A 14,208-nucleotide genomic window follows, 5' to 3' on the forward strand; every position below is an offset into this window, starting at 1 on the left:
ACTATTCCAATAATTTAGGCAGTAAACAATGATAAAAAGGATAATGGCTAGTATTATTGATTGTCATTGTCAGAGTCACTTTTGGGAGTTATTCTGCTCAGGCTGGAGAACTGGGTTAGAACACCTCTCAAGAGCTACTTTTAGAGGAGAGGTTTTCCAAGCCTATTTTCTCATAACCCAAAAATAAAAGAAAAAACAAGTTTAGACCTCTTCCTTTCTGTCTAAGCATCTAGGGAAAGACGAAGGGAAGACTTGGGTGTTGGACAATATAAATCTCCACTCCATCAGCCTTATTCCCTATTTATTCAGCAGAGCCCTTTCCACACACCCTTAGACTGAATCAACAGATCCAACCCCATGAACTTGATCCTCCTTTCAGTTTCCCCTAGGCACATCCAAGGAAATGGAAAGAAAGAAGAAGAAAGATAATCTCTTGAACAAATAAGGTTGGGAAAACTGGGCAGCTACATGCAAAAGAACAAAACTAGATCACTTTCTTACATCATATGCAAAAATAAACTCAAAATGGATTAAAGAGTTAAATGTAAGACCTGGAGCCATAAAACTCCTGGAATAAAACATAAGCAGTAAGCTCTTTAACATCAGTCTTAGCAATATGTTTTTAGATATGTTTCTTCAGGCAAGGGAAACAAAAAAGCAAAAATAAACAAGAGGGACTGTATCAAACTAAAAAGTTTTTGCATAATGAAGGAACCTATCAACAAAACCAAAAGACAAACTACTAACAAGAGAGGATACTGGCAAATGATATATCCAATAAGGAGTTGGAAATATACAAAGTGCCCATAAAACTGAAAAACAAAACAAAACAAAAACCTGATTAGCAAATGAGCAGAGGATCTGAATAGGCATTTTGCAAAGAAAATATACTATATATTCATATACTCAACATTACTAATCATCAGGGAAATGAAAATCAAAATGACGATGAGCTACCACACCATACCTGTCAGAATGGCTATTATCAAAAAGACAAGATATAATAAGTGTGGACAAGGATGTGGAGAAAAGGGAACCCTGGTGCACAGTTGATGGGAATGTAGATTGGTACAACCACCATGTAAAATACTAGGGAGATTCCTAAAAAAAATAAATAGATAGATAGATAGATAGATAGATAAATAAATAAATAAATAAATAAATAAATAAATAAATAAAAGAATGAAACTACCATACAATCCAGCACTGTCACTTTTGGGTATTTACCTGAATAACATGAGAACACTAATTTGAAAAGATATATGCATTTCATGTTCATTGCAGTATTATTTATAATAGCCAAGTTATAAAAGCAAACTAAATGTCCATTGATAAATGAATGGATTAAAAAGTATAGTATATATACAATGGAATTTTACTCACCTGTAAAAAAAGAATGAAATCTTGCTATATGCAACAGTATGGATGGACCTAAGGGATATATGCTAAGTGAAATAAGTCAAAGACAAATACTGTATGATTTTACTTATATGTTAGATCTAAAAGACAAAACAAATGGACAAACAAGAGAAACAGAGCTGAGAACAAACTGGTGGTTGTCAGAGGGGACGGGGTTGGAGGAACAGGTGAAATAGGTGAAGCAGATTAAGAGGCAAAAATTCCAATTATAAAATAAATAAGTTACCCATATGTAATGTACAGCATAGGGAATATAGACAATACTACTTCATATTGTAAAGGATGGTAACTAGACCTATCATGGTGATTATTTCATAATGTATAAAAATGTCAAATTACTATCCTGTATGCATGAAACTAATGTCATATTTTATGCCAATTTTAATTCAAATAAATAAATACATACTGACATACATACATAGGCATGAAATTGCAGGAGCTGATTTCTGACCAGTAGCAACAGAATTGAGAGACTTATATTCTGAAAAGTACCAGGAGACCTGGGTTTTATTCCATCCTCTTACTAGTCCTACGGCCTTGAGAAAAGACACCTCACCTGTCTGGGCTGCTATGGGAATTCAAATGAGATCATACATGTGAAAACTTTTGGCACAGAGGAGGCTGTCAAAAGACGTTTTCAAATCTGAAACTATACTCAGCTAGGATGGATCTTAAGAAATAAACAACATTCATAGAGGAATGCCCAACATGTTGGAAAAGAAAATAAATTCAATGCAATCATCAGCATGATCTCCTGGCATGGTGGGGTGATTTTTAGTACTTTGTCCAGTTATTTTCATCCCCTAGAGACCTTTTATCAGTTCCCATTCTATATTGATACTGTTGGTGAAGTTGGCACACTTTGTCTTCTTCAAGAAACACAGTGAGACAGCTCCCAGGAGGTGGAGGGAACTTTTGTTTCATGTGAATCTAGCTATGTGTGAAACACACTGAGTCCTTGGGGATTCCTGGAATGATTTAGATGTTCTTTGCCTGCCCACTGCAGGAGGCTATATACAGAAAAGGTATCCTGTCACCTCAGTAACTAATGGGAAGCAGACAAGGTGCAGTAGAAAGAATGCTGGCCTTGGTCTCCAGAGGTCTGGGTTCAGAAGCTCAGCTCCGTCCATTGGGAGACCTTGGGCAAATCAACTTTTCTGAGTTTCAGTTTGTTTGTCTAAATGTAAATAATGGCACCTACTATTTGGGATTATTTCTTGACTCAAATGATATAACTTATGTGAAAGCACTTTATAAATTGTAAAGTGCCAACAACCGTGAGTGGGTGTTATGACTCTCATCACTGCTATTTATGGTGATGGAGTATATAGGCTTTGCTGCCCGTTAAATCTTTCAATCCCCATGTCCCCATTACCCCTGGCTACTGTCTCTATCATTCAGAGTCACTGCAGGAGAAATGATTCATTTCCAGATGGTTCAAACGGGGAGACTCTAATGAAGCCCCTATTTAGAAAGGGGTGGGTATAGTTAAGAGAATAAACAAAGGATGGTGAGGTGCCAAGAGGCCAGCAATATCTGGAAGCAGTTACCCCCTGCTATGGCCTCAGGGACGAAGCAAGTAAGTCTTCTACCAGAGCACAGTGAGCACTATAGCCCTAAAGGGGCTGCCCAGAGGTAGACAGCTATTGCCAGATGTGGGACACCAAAACAGGAAAGATGTCTCTTTCCTCCTACCCACCAATCTCCCATTGGCTGGAGGCAATCAGAAGGCAACCTGCAAGGGACCCTAACTGATGCAATTCACAGGGTTAGACTCTCAAAGACTTGGGTCTTGGTGGCCATTTGTTACTTACCTTCTACTCTTCACAATGTTTTGTGCATGATATCTAGGCAGCAGCATAGCTGGTGATGATGAGCAGGATTTTGAGTCTACAGGTTTGTGTTCAAATTCTGACTCTCACTTACTAGCTATGTGACCTTAGGCAAATTTCGTTAACCTTTCAGAACTCCAGTCAGTCACAGGACAATGAGAGTTATCAACTCCAGTAATACAGGTAAAACATTTTACAAGGTACATGGTAAGCACACCATAAATGTTATTGATGTTGCTGTTTTACTTTCCATAGACTTATTATCTATGCTGCCCTCTCTCCCAAACCTTTGCAAGAAATCTCTCTCCATGGAAACCACACCCTTTTACATCTTTAACCTGTTTTTCCTCACTGAAACCTAGATCTCCCTGATAATCTTTTTTATTTGACATCTTGGCAGCATTGATACTGGTGGTCATTCCTTTCTCCTAGGGAAGCCTTCTCTTGTGTTATCAACTCCTGGTTTTCATCTTGTTTTGATAGACTATGTGCAAAACTGATTTTCTTTCTCACAAAGCATGCTCCTTCTCTCTTACTTTAATTAATGATACCACATCACCCAATTACTTAAATCTGGATGTCTCACCTCTTACTCCTTATAACCAATAAATCATGGAGTTTCATACATTAACCTCTAAAGTATCTCTAGAATCCATCTACTCTTCTCCATCCTCAAGAACATTGTGTTTGTGTGAACCATCAACATCTCTTGGCAACTTTATTGCAGTAACTCCCTAACTGGTCTCATTGCCTCTTGTCTTTCTTTCCCTACCCATTCTTCACACTATAGTCAAAAAGATCATTCTAAAGAAAACACTTTCTCATATCAGCAGCCTTATTAAACACCCCCCCCCCCCGCCGCCGTGATTCTCCATTGCCCTTATTAGAAAGCCCTTTCTTTCCTGTGCTAGCAAGACCCTCTATGACCTAATGCCTGCCAATGACTCCATACTTACCTAGAGCCACTCCTTCCTCTCCCTCAACCCCAATCATAACAAATGACTTGCAAATCCCCCAGCTCTCCAACTTTCTCTCTCCTGTGGGTGATGCTGGCCAGGACCCTCCACCCCTAAGCTATGCTTGGGTAACTCTCACTGGCCAGGTGAGTTGCTATTTTCTCTGATAAACTTTCCTGATCCTGAAACTGTCATTTAGTTGGGTCTCCAGGGCATGCCCCCATGACCTTGAAGTGCTGACTCTATGAAGTGAAGGGAAGAAACATATGTGTTGAAAAACAGTGGGAAATGAAGCTAAACACATAGAAAGTGTCCACACATTCAAAAGAAAAGGTAATATTAAAATTCACTTCTAGCTCAATGGCTCACTTTGGGAATAAGCTATTTTTAATTGAATTTAATTATCTCTTCAAGTTAAAATAAGCATGGCTGTTATCAAGAGAAGATACTCTTGATAATCTTCAAAATGGGAAACTAGTTAAAATGATTTTACTTTGCATTTATTGCCCACTTCCCACAGACACTCCCATAGTAAGTGCTTTGCATACATTATCACGCAGAATCTGTACAAGAACCCTATGTGGTAGATACAAACAGGCTTCCCCTTCACAACGAAGAAACTTAGATTAAGACACATTTCCAAGTCACAGAGTAATGAAGCCCAGATTCAATGCAGGTCTTTCTGATTCTAGAACTTCCATAATATCTAGCCTCTTGTGGTCACGGTCAAGGACCATGGCATTTGGGGGTTTGAGGGTGGGGTTTTGTTTCTCAAATATTAGCACACAGCCCTTCCTCCCCTTCGGGATGCCTAACTAAGGAAGCTGTGCATACAAAGAAAAGTTGTAAAAAAGAAACCATGTAAGTGATTGCCTAGTCCAGGGTTTCTCTATTAGAATAATTAAGATCTAGTTTCTTAGCAACTTTGAAGTTTATAGTACAGTATTGGTTGATTATAATCACTATGCTCCACATTAGGTCTCTAGAACTTATTTGTACCCTTAAACATCACCTGCCCATTCCACCCCCCACCGTTAGCCCTTGTTAACCACCATTCTACTCTATTGTTATTATTATTATTATTATTATTATTATTATTATTATTATGTTACCAGTTTGGCTTTTTTAGATTCCACATATAAGTGCTATCATACAGTATTTGTCTTTGCCTAACAATGCCTTCAAGGCCCATCCATGTTGTTTTTATTTTTGAAATAAATATTGAATACATGCTATGTTCCAGCCCAATGCTGGGATATGAAGATACAACAATGAACAAAACATATTTCCTGCCACCAAAACCCTACGGGTTAGTGGGGGTAAAGTTACAAGTAAACATAGATTTACAATTCACTGTGAAAACTGTTTTGACATAGAAAAACATAGTATTTTTGAACACTTTTAATAATAGCACTTGCCTCATATGGTTGTTGTAAGGATTGAATGAATTAATGCATAAAAAGCACTTCTGCACAAGTGCTTCTTATGCATTAATTCACTCAATCCTCACATCAACCATGTGAGGCAAGTGCTATTATTAAGCCCATTTCACAAATGAGAAAACTAGGGCACCGAGTAAATAAGCAATTTAATACAGATCCAAAATGCCTTCATGATGGTACTTGGCTCTGAACCCAGCAGTAAGATTGCAGAACCCATGGGATTTAATCACTGTCCAACACTACCTGTCCAGGGGCAAACACACAAGGAGCTGCGAGAGCAACAAAGGAAGGAATCTAGTCCAGAATGGGAATCAGACAATGGCACATATTTCCTTTCTCGGCTACATAATTCAGTCTCTGTTCACACTGATACTAGAGTGAACACTCAGCTCTGACCTCCAATACCTCCCTCCAAAAGCAGAGCTGTGAATCAGACTGACACAGTTGATTTTGTATCAGCCTCTCCTCTTAGTAGTCAGCTTAGGCCTTGGGAAACCAACAAAAAACCAGATGTTATGAATATTATACATGGCGTAAATATCATAATGATGTTCAGTTGTCAAAAGCGTCTACCTTCTTAGTTGAAAAGAAGAGCATATCACTTGAGAAATTTCTTACAAAGCCAAGTTTTCAGCCAAAGGAAGGGGAGAGAATAAACAAGAGAAGCCCAAGGAAAGGTACATGGAAGCGAAAGATGAATGTTTAGTCTGTGTCTAATAGTTTGAAAAGAACATGTGCAATCTGGGAAGATTCTGGGGGAAATTGCCAAGGCCAGGCAAGCTCTCTACAGAGGGATATACACATGCTGCATGTTCAGAAAGCATTGCCAGCACTCTGAGCTAAGTTGTCCTTTGGTTTGCCCAAGTAAAATGGCACACAAAGAAGCAGAAAGGACCCATATCTCATAAATACCTCTTATGTGTCAGGTGCTACTCTGGGTTCTTTACATTTATCATTTAATCCTCAGAATAATATCACAAGAGACAAATTTTAATCTCCTTCTTGCAACTGAGCAAATGAGTCTCAAAAATATGTCCAAAGTTGTGCTTGTAATTTGTGTAGTCAGAATTTTAACAGCTGACTGCCACCAAAGCCCCTTCAACTCTTACTGCTTTCCCTCCAATATTTTTTAGGACTCTTTCATCAGATATTACTTAATCTTTAAATCAAAATTCTCAAGATCCATGAGGGCAGGGACTATCATTTAATGCCAACTACCTAAAATCAAATGGAAGCTCAATATTTTTTTAAAAAAACTTTCTTGAACAGACTATTTTTTAGTGTAGTTTTAATTTCACAGCAAAACTGAGAAGAAGGTACAGAGATTCACATATACCCCTGCTCCCCCCTACACAGAATCTCCCCCTACTATCAACACACACCAGAGTGGTACAGTTGTTACAATCAGTGAAGCTACACTGACAAATGTAGGGGTTTGATAAATGCATAATGACATGTATTCGCCATCAAAGCATTGTACAGAATAGTTTCACTGCCCTAAAAATTTTCTGTGCTCTCTTTATCCCTCCCTTGCCCCTAACCCCTGGTAACCACTGATTTCTTTACTCTCTTCACAGCTTTGCCTTTTCCAGAATGTCACATAGTTGGAGTCATACAGTATGTAGCCTTTTCCAATTTCCTTATTTTACTTGGTAGTATGCATTTAAGCTTCTTCCACATGTTTTCATGGCTTGATAGCTCATTTTCTTTCAGTGTTAAATAATGTTCCATTTTCTGGATGTACCACAGTTTATTTATCCATTCACCTACTGAAGAACATCTTGCCACGTTTTGGTAATTATGGATAAAACTGCTATAAACATTTGTGTGCAGGTTTTTGGTGGACATAAGTTGTCAACTCCTTTAGCTAAAATACCGAGGAACATGATGGCTGGGTCATATGGTCTGTGTTTATTCTTGTAAGAAACTGCCAACCTTCCAGAGTGGCTGTACCATTTTACATTCTCACCAGCAGTGAATGAGAGTTCCTATCACCCCACATCCTCTCCCGCATTTGGTGCTGGCTGTATTTTGGACTTTGGCCATTCTAATAAGTGGGTAGTCAATAAATATTTTTTCAAAAAATAATTTTTTTAATTATAAATTAAGATGAAAAAAATTCTAAATTATTACAAAAGTAGACTTATAAACTCTGTTATTCATAAGATAACTTTTGGAGGACGAGGACTAAAGAAAGAGCCCCCTCAGTCAAGCTCTGACTTATCAATTTCATGTTACCATCCACACTCCTCTGGGCACACTGTCCTGTCTACTCCAGGCAGGCAATCTGATAAGTGTGTGTGTGTGCTGGGGGTGTGGGTGGGGATGGGAGGTGGGAGGCAGATACGCATATACTTTGGAATCCTAGTCTAAGATCCCTCTAATTGCTGTATTTTATTCTTCTCTAGCTACTGCATTCTGCTTCCCAAATTTGAGATGCAAATATAGTTGTATCTCTTCAGTTATTATAATTAATTGCTATGGAGCCGGCTGTCATTATTAGAAGGAAAAACAGTACCTCCACATTGGCATACCCCTACTTATAAGTCTTCCAGATATTAAAGTCAAGTCTTCCAGATATTATAGTAAAGCTGCAATAGTTTAGTCTGGCACACACATAAATAGAACATAATGTCAAATTATGAAAGAAACCCAAATGCATAGGGGAATTTAGGATAGGATAAATGGCATTTCAGTTTTGGGAAAACTGGATCCGTGAATATACAGAATGAGCATGATTGGGGTAATTTGGGGGAAAAACTGTTGGATCCCTACTTCATATCTTACTCACAAATGACTTCCAGAAGTGTCAAAACACTTAATAATTTAAAAGGAGACTATAAAAAGACCAGAAGAAAATATATGATTCGTTTTAACAATCTGGGAGTAGAGAAGCCCTTTTAAGCAATGACACAAAACTCTGAAACTTTAAACAAATTAATAAGTTTGGCCACATAAAAACAAAATATTTGTAAATGGCTAAAGAAATAGAGGACAAATGAAATATTTGGAAAAATATATTGGAAACTCACCAAAGGGATAATTTTCCTAACACGAATAGGATGTTTAGGGAGGGATAAGAGAAAATAACTAACCCCATTGAAAATGATCAAATTATGGGGACATAGCTTACAAAATAAAAAAATGGGTCTTTAAAATAAGAAATGATGTTCAGTCTCTCTCATAATGAGAAACTATACTGAGATATCACTCCTCTCTCAAAATTGGCAAAGATCCACAGTTTGAAAACACTTAGGGAAATAAGCACTCTCAGGTATTGTTGGTGGGGCACATCACTACAAACACCTCAGAAGGACACTGGGAGCCTTCTAAAAATTATACACATACACACTGTTTGACCTAGCAATCCCACTTCCCTGTACTCAAGGAACAGATACACTTACACAAGTGTTTATGCTCATTTTACTGCAACACCCATCTAAACCAGGATGGAGCTGTGAAATGAAGCATGGGGCATTTTTGCGAAGGAATACCATGGAATCATAAAAGAAGATGAAGAAATTCTTTATGTCCTTTATCTTTATGAGATACAATCATCAAAAACAGATTTTTTTTTTTTTAATTAAAGAGGAGGGGAGGGGCAGAGAGGGAGGGAGAGAGAGAATCTTAAGCAGGCTCCACACCCAGTACAGAGCCCAACATGGGGCTTGATCTCACAACCCTGAGATTATGATCTGAGCCCAAATTCAAGAGTCCAACGCTTAACCAACTGAGCCACCCAGCCACCCACAAAAGACATATGTCTTTATGTTAAAAAGCACATGACCTTAAGTGAAACAGTCAGAAACACAGCACCATATACTATCTGATTCCATCCATATGGCATTGAAGACCAGGGGAAACAAATAGATGGTGATAAGAGTGAGAATAGCAATGACCTCAGGAGAGACTGAGAAGAGGCACAGGGTGATACTGGGGTGCTATAAATACATATCTTGATCTGGATGATGATTATATGAGCATATATGGGAAGACAAATTTATCAATTGTACATAAAATTTCTGCACTTTACTATGGATGTTTTGTCTTAGTTAAAAAATACAAGCAAGATATAGAACAGTATGTGTAATATCCTGTATTGTGTACAATATAAGCAAAAGAGAAAAATATATAGGTCTCTATATGTATTTGTTTAAACTTGCATAAAATATTTCCAGAAGGCCACACAGGAACTGAGAGGGGTTTCTGGGTAACTAGGAGCAAAGAGGAGGAGGTGACCCCTCACTATATACCCTAAGCTACTCTTGTATCTTAAACCATGAGAATATATTGCCTATCACCACATATGTTGAATTAAAATTTTAAAAAACATGCCACCTACAATTGCCCAGGACACCTTGGAGCTTACTCAGTCCTACTTACAAATGCCAGGCCAGGCAGAGAGAAAAGGGTCTAACGTCAGCCCTCTGCTGACTTTGACTCTCATGCCACATGAGGTCACTATTGAGGCTGGGCCTGTGAGATCTGACAGACAAGGGTCCACCACCAGCCCCCTACCACTTTCCCTGGGCAGCAGTCATCATAACTGCTTAGACTGTTAGGTTGACCAAGGTCACATACCCAGATGCTCATTTTATTCATTCATTTAAAAACATTTACAAGTGCCCATTAGGTGTGTAGGCAAAGGGGACGCAGTAGCTTGTATTTCTGAGAACAACAAAAAGCAAGCAAATGAACAACAATAACAAAAATAGAATATGTCAGATGATGACAAGTGCAAGGAAGAGAAACAAAACCGGGCATAGTGATAAAGTACCAAGGGCGAAGGTGGTGAGAGAAAGTTCTGGCTCTTCTAGCCGGGTGGCTCGCAGAAGGACTGGGTAGTGAGGTGGTTTCTGAAATCTGAAGAAACAAGCAGACAGGCATTGTGAATATCTGGAGATAGAGTTCAAAGCAGATAGAAGAGTAAATGCAAAAGCCCTGATGCCAGAGCATGCATGCCATGACTGAGAAACATCAAGGAGGCCAGTGTGGCAGGTGCAGAGAGAGAACCAAGCAGAACAATAGACATAGGAAACAAAAGAGCTAAGCAGAGGCCTGATCATAAGGGGTGTTGACATAAAGACCTACACTTGTACTCTGAGCAAGATGAGAAGCCAGTGGAGAGGTCTGAGCAGAGGAATCCCCTCTGAACTAAAAAGGGCTGCTTTGTCTACCCACACATAGCTATACAGACAGCCTAATACCACTAAAAGTTTTCAGTTATGCTCTACTAAGACTTCCATGACATTTCTATAACCTTTCACTGTCATTTGTAGATCTTTTTTAAATAATTTTTTAATTAATTATTTTTTAACTAATCTCTACACTGAATGTGTGGCTCAAACTCACAACCCCAAGATCAAGAGTCACATGCTCTACCAACTGAGCCAGCCAGGCATCCCTTTTTTGTAGATCTCTTAAACATTTTCCCATCTTTGTCTATTCCCTCCCCTACCAATATCTGGATTATCCAACTGCTCCTGTTTCAAATATACATGCTTCCAATATTTAAGATTCTAAAACTAAGGCACCGCCTTCTTGCTCTTTAGCTGAGTGACTGAGAAATGCACCTTATTTTTGTAAGCCTCAGTTTCTCTACTTTGTAATGAATTCCTCTTAGAATAGAGAATTGTTTACGTTTTTTAGAGTTTTCAACATAAATTGATGATGAAGATGATGATGGTAACTACCTGGTGATGCCCTGGTTAACTAGGTAGGGGATCTTCATGCTCTTTGCTGGACAAGAAGGAAAAAGTTGGCAAGTGAAGGTGAGAAGTGTGGAAATAATTCCCAGCATGCATGTGGTAGAAAAAAACAAATGTAATATTTATTAGTATTAGTATTAGCATTAGTATTAGTAGGCTAATTTAGGCATTAACTAACTAGCTGTGTGACCTTAAGAAAACCTACCTAACCTGTGATACTGATTGCTAATCTGCGAAATGTAGGCAATACTCATTATATTCATGGGATTGTTATAAGGAAAATTTAAATGCGATGAGGATAAGCCTCAGGACTGCAATTCATATCTTCACAGTGACACAAAACACTCCATAAACTTCAATTATACTATCCTCATCTCCATCAGGGAGGGACGTCAGCTGGAGCAGGCCAGGTAGAGGATCCAAAGAGGAACAGAGCACCAGATGAGGGCAAACCAGGAATTCAGGTACAGAGGACAAGGGAGTGCTCAAGTGTTCAGAAGTTAAGCCGAAGGTAAGGGTAACAGAGACTCAGACTCGAAATAGCAGTATTTCGCCCAGGTCAAACTAGAAACACACATGAATTGCATTTGTTTGCACCAGGAAAATGATAAAACATAGTGATCAGGAGGTTGAATTTTGTACAAGGCAATCATAGGTTTCAATCATGAGTCTGGAACATACTGGCTGTGGAAACTCTGTATCGCTAACTGTGATTCTTCATCCACAGGAGAAAAAATAAAAGTGATAGAATCTGGTCACTGAAGCATCACCCCAGACCCTGGTGACATCATCCTCATTCCTGCATCAGGAGAGGTGTCTTTCCAGGCAGAGCATCACTGAGAGGAGTACTCTGTCCCTGACAGACCTGGCTTGCATCCTAGCCTAGATATTGATTATGTGACCTTAGATAAGTTTCCTATCTTGAGCCTGAGCTTCCTCCACTATTAATTGGAGATAATAATTTCTAATTGAGATAATTAGCATATGCTCTAATTTGAGCATAACATGTGCTCAAAAAATAGTGATCACTGTTGTTTATGGCTGCTCTTTACCAAGCACTGTGCAACATGTTGGGTGTACTGCTCTTGGATCCTGCTTGGGATTCTCTCCTCCTCCCTCCCTCTCCCTCTCTCTCTCTCCTTCTCTTACTACCCCTCTCCCTCTCATGCCCTCTCTTTCTCTTCCTCTCTTTCTTTCAAAATAAATAAATAAACTTAAAAAATTTAAAGACAGGTACCACGTTTCTCTACTCCATATCTACTCTACTAGTCTCTTCTCTAGATTCTTAGCTATTGCCCTCATGACAAGATGTCCCCCACCATCCTCTCCTCCCTGGCCTTTGCTAGATGAGCTCTTTTTATTCGTGCCCCTTCAAAATACAACACCCACAAGGGAGCCAATATCCAGCCATGATATGATCAACCTGGAATATCAGGAGATGAGGATTTAGCTTTGACCTTAACCCTATACTTCAATTGATCCAGCCAACATTTCTGTTAGTTTCTTTATTCCTGCAACAGTCACAAAGGAAACCACAACAGAATTGCCAGATTTACTGATACAGTGCACAGCCTGAGAAAGTATTCAGTCATCTTAAGCAAGCTTTCAAGTAAAGAAGCAAAGATCCTGTATGAGGATCCGAAGTGGAATCATGGAGCAGGAAGAGTTCACTGCTTCCACTAAACAGTCAGGATGCCTCTACTTCAGTACCACCAAGAAGATGGATATTTCAGGGTGAGGAGCAGGGTGGCATTAATGTGACTAAGAATACAAATACTCTACCACAAAGAAATAAGCTTTGAAAATATTTTTTTTAATTTTTAATGTTTATTTATTTGAGAGAGACAGAGACAGGGTGAGCGGGAGAGGAGTAGAAAAAGAGAGAGGGAGCGAGAGAGAGAATCCCAAGCCAACTCTGCACTCTCAGTGGAGAGCCCGACGTGGGGCTCGAACTCACAAAACAGTGAAATCATGATGTGAGCCGAAACCGAGAGTTGGAGGTTTAACCAACTAAGCCACCCAGGCACCCCAAGCTTTGAAAATATTTTAAAGCCAGACTCCCTAGTAAAGTTGAGAATATCTGTATTATCAACTTCAAATATCCTTGTTTACAGCTCATAAATCCTCCCAGAGTAATAGAGTGTAGTGAGAGCAGATTTATTCCCTCCTACAAAGGCAGGGCCTCTACCAGTGCCTGCAGATAACCTTAAAGGGTCATCAAAGGCAGCAGCTTTAATACAGTCAACAGGTAGTTACCACAACCTCATAATTTAAACAACCCCTTTTTAAATTAGAAAAAAAAAAAAAAACAGAGTCCTAAAATTTAGATCCTATTCTGTGAGCATTCATGAGGACCATTTTCTACTCTTTGATTTATGTGCCTAGGCCTGAGTGTCAGAGGCCTGAGAAATCACAGCTGGATTAAAGAGATGAGCTTAGCATGAAAGTGGCATTTTGTTTTATAAAAGAAGCTGGAGCATCAGGGTTTGAATGGCTCGGCACCTCTTTAATCAAACCAGGGCTGCTCAGTCCAGGGCTTTGTAAGTGAGCTAATTAGTAATGTGCCAGAGACTTACCTGGTTAATCAAATGATTAATCACTCAGTAGACTTCATTCCTCTTGTTTCCTGGCTGTCTTTGGCTCTATTTGTTTTTTTTTTTTTTTAATTTTTTTTTGAAATTAGCATTTTAATAGCTGGCAGTCACCATTCAGGTTAAAAAAAAAATGGCATTGTCCCATTTTAACCATTTTTTGTACAAATAAAAATGAGACAGAGGAGATTTTTTTTCTAGAACTAGGAAAAGAATAGTCCTCAACTATGGCTTGACCAAGAAATGTTAAGCCATTTCTG

Source organism: Panthera leo, chromosome C1 (genome assembly GCF_018350215.1).
Source record: "Panthera leo isolate Ple1 chromosome C1, P.leo_Ple1_pat1.1, whole genome shotgun sequence".
In the NCBI taxonomy this organism is placed as follows: Eukaryota; Metazoa; Chordata; class Mammalia; order Carnivora; family Felidae; genus Panthera; species Panthera leo.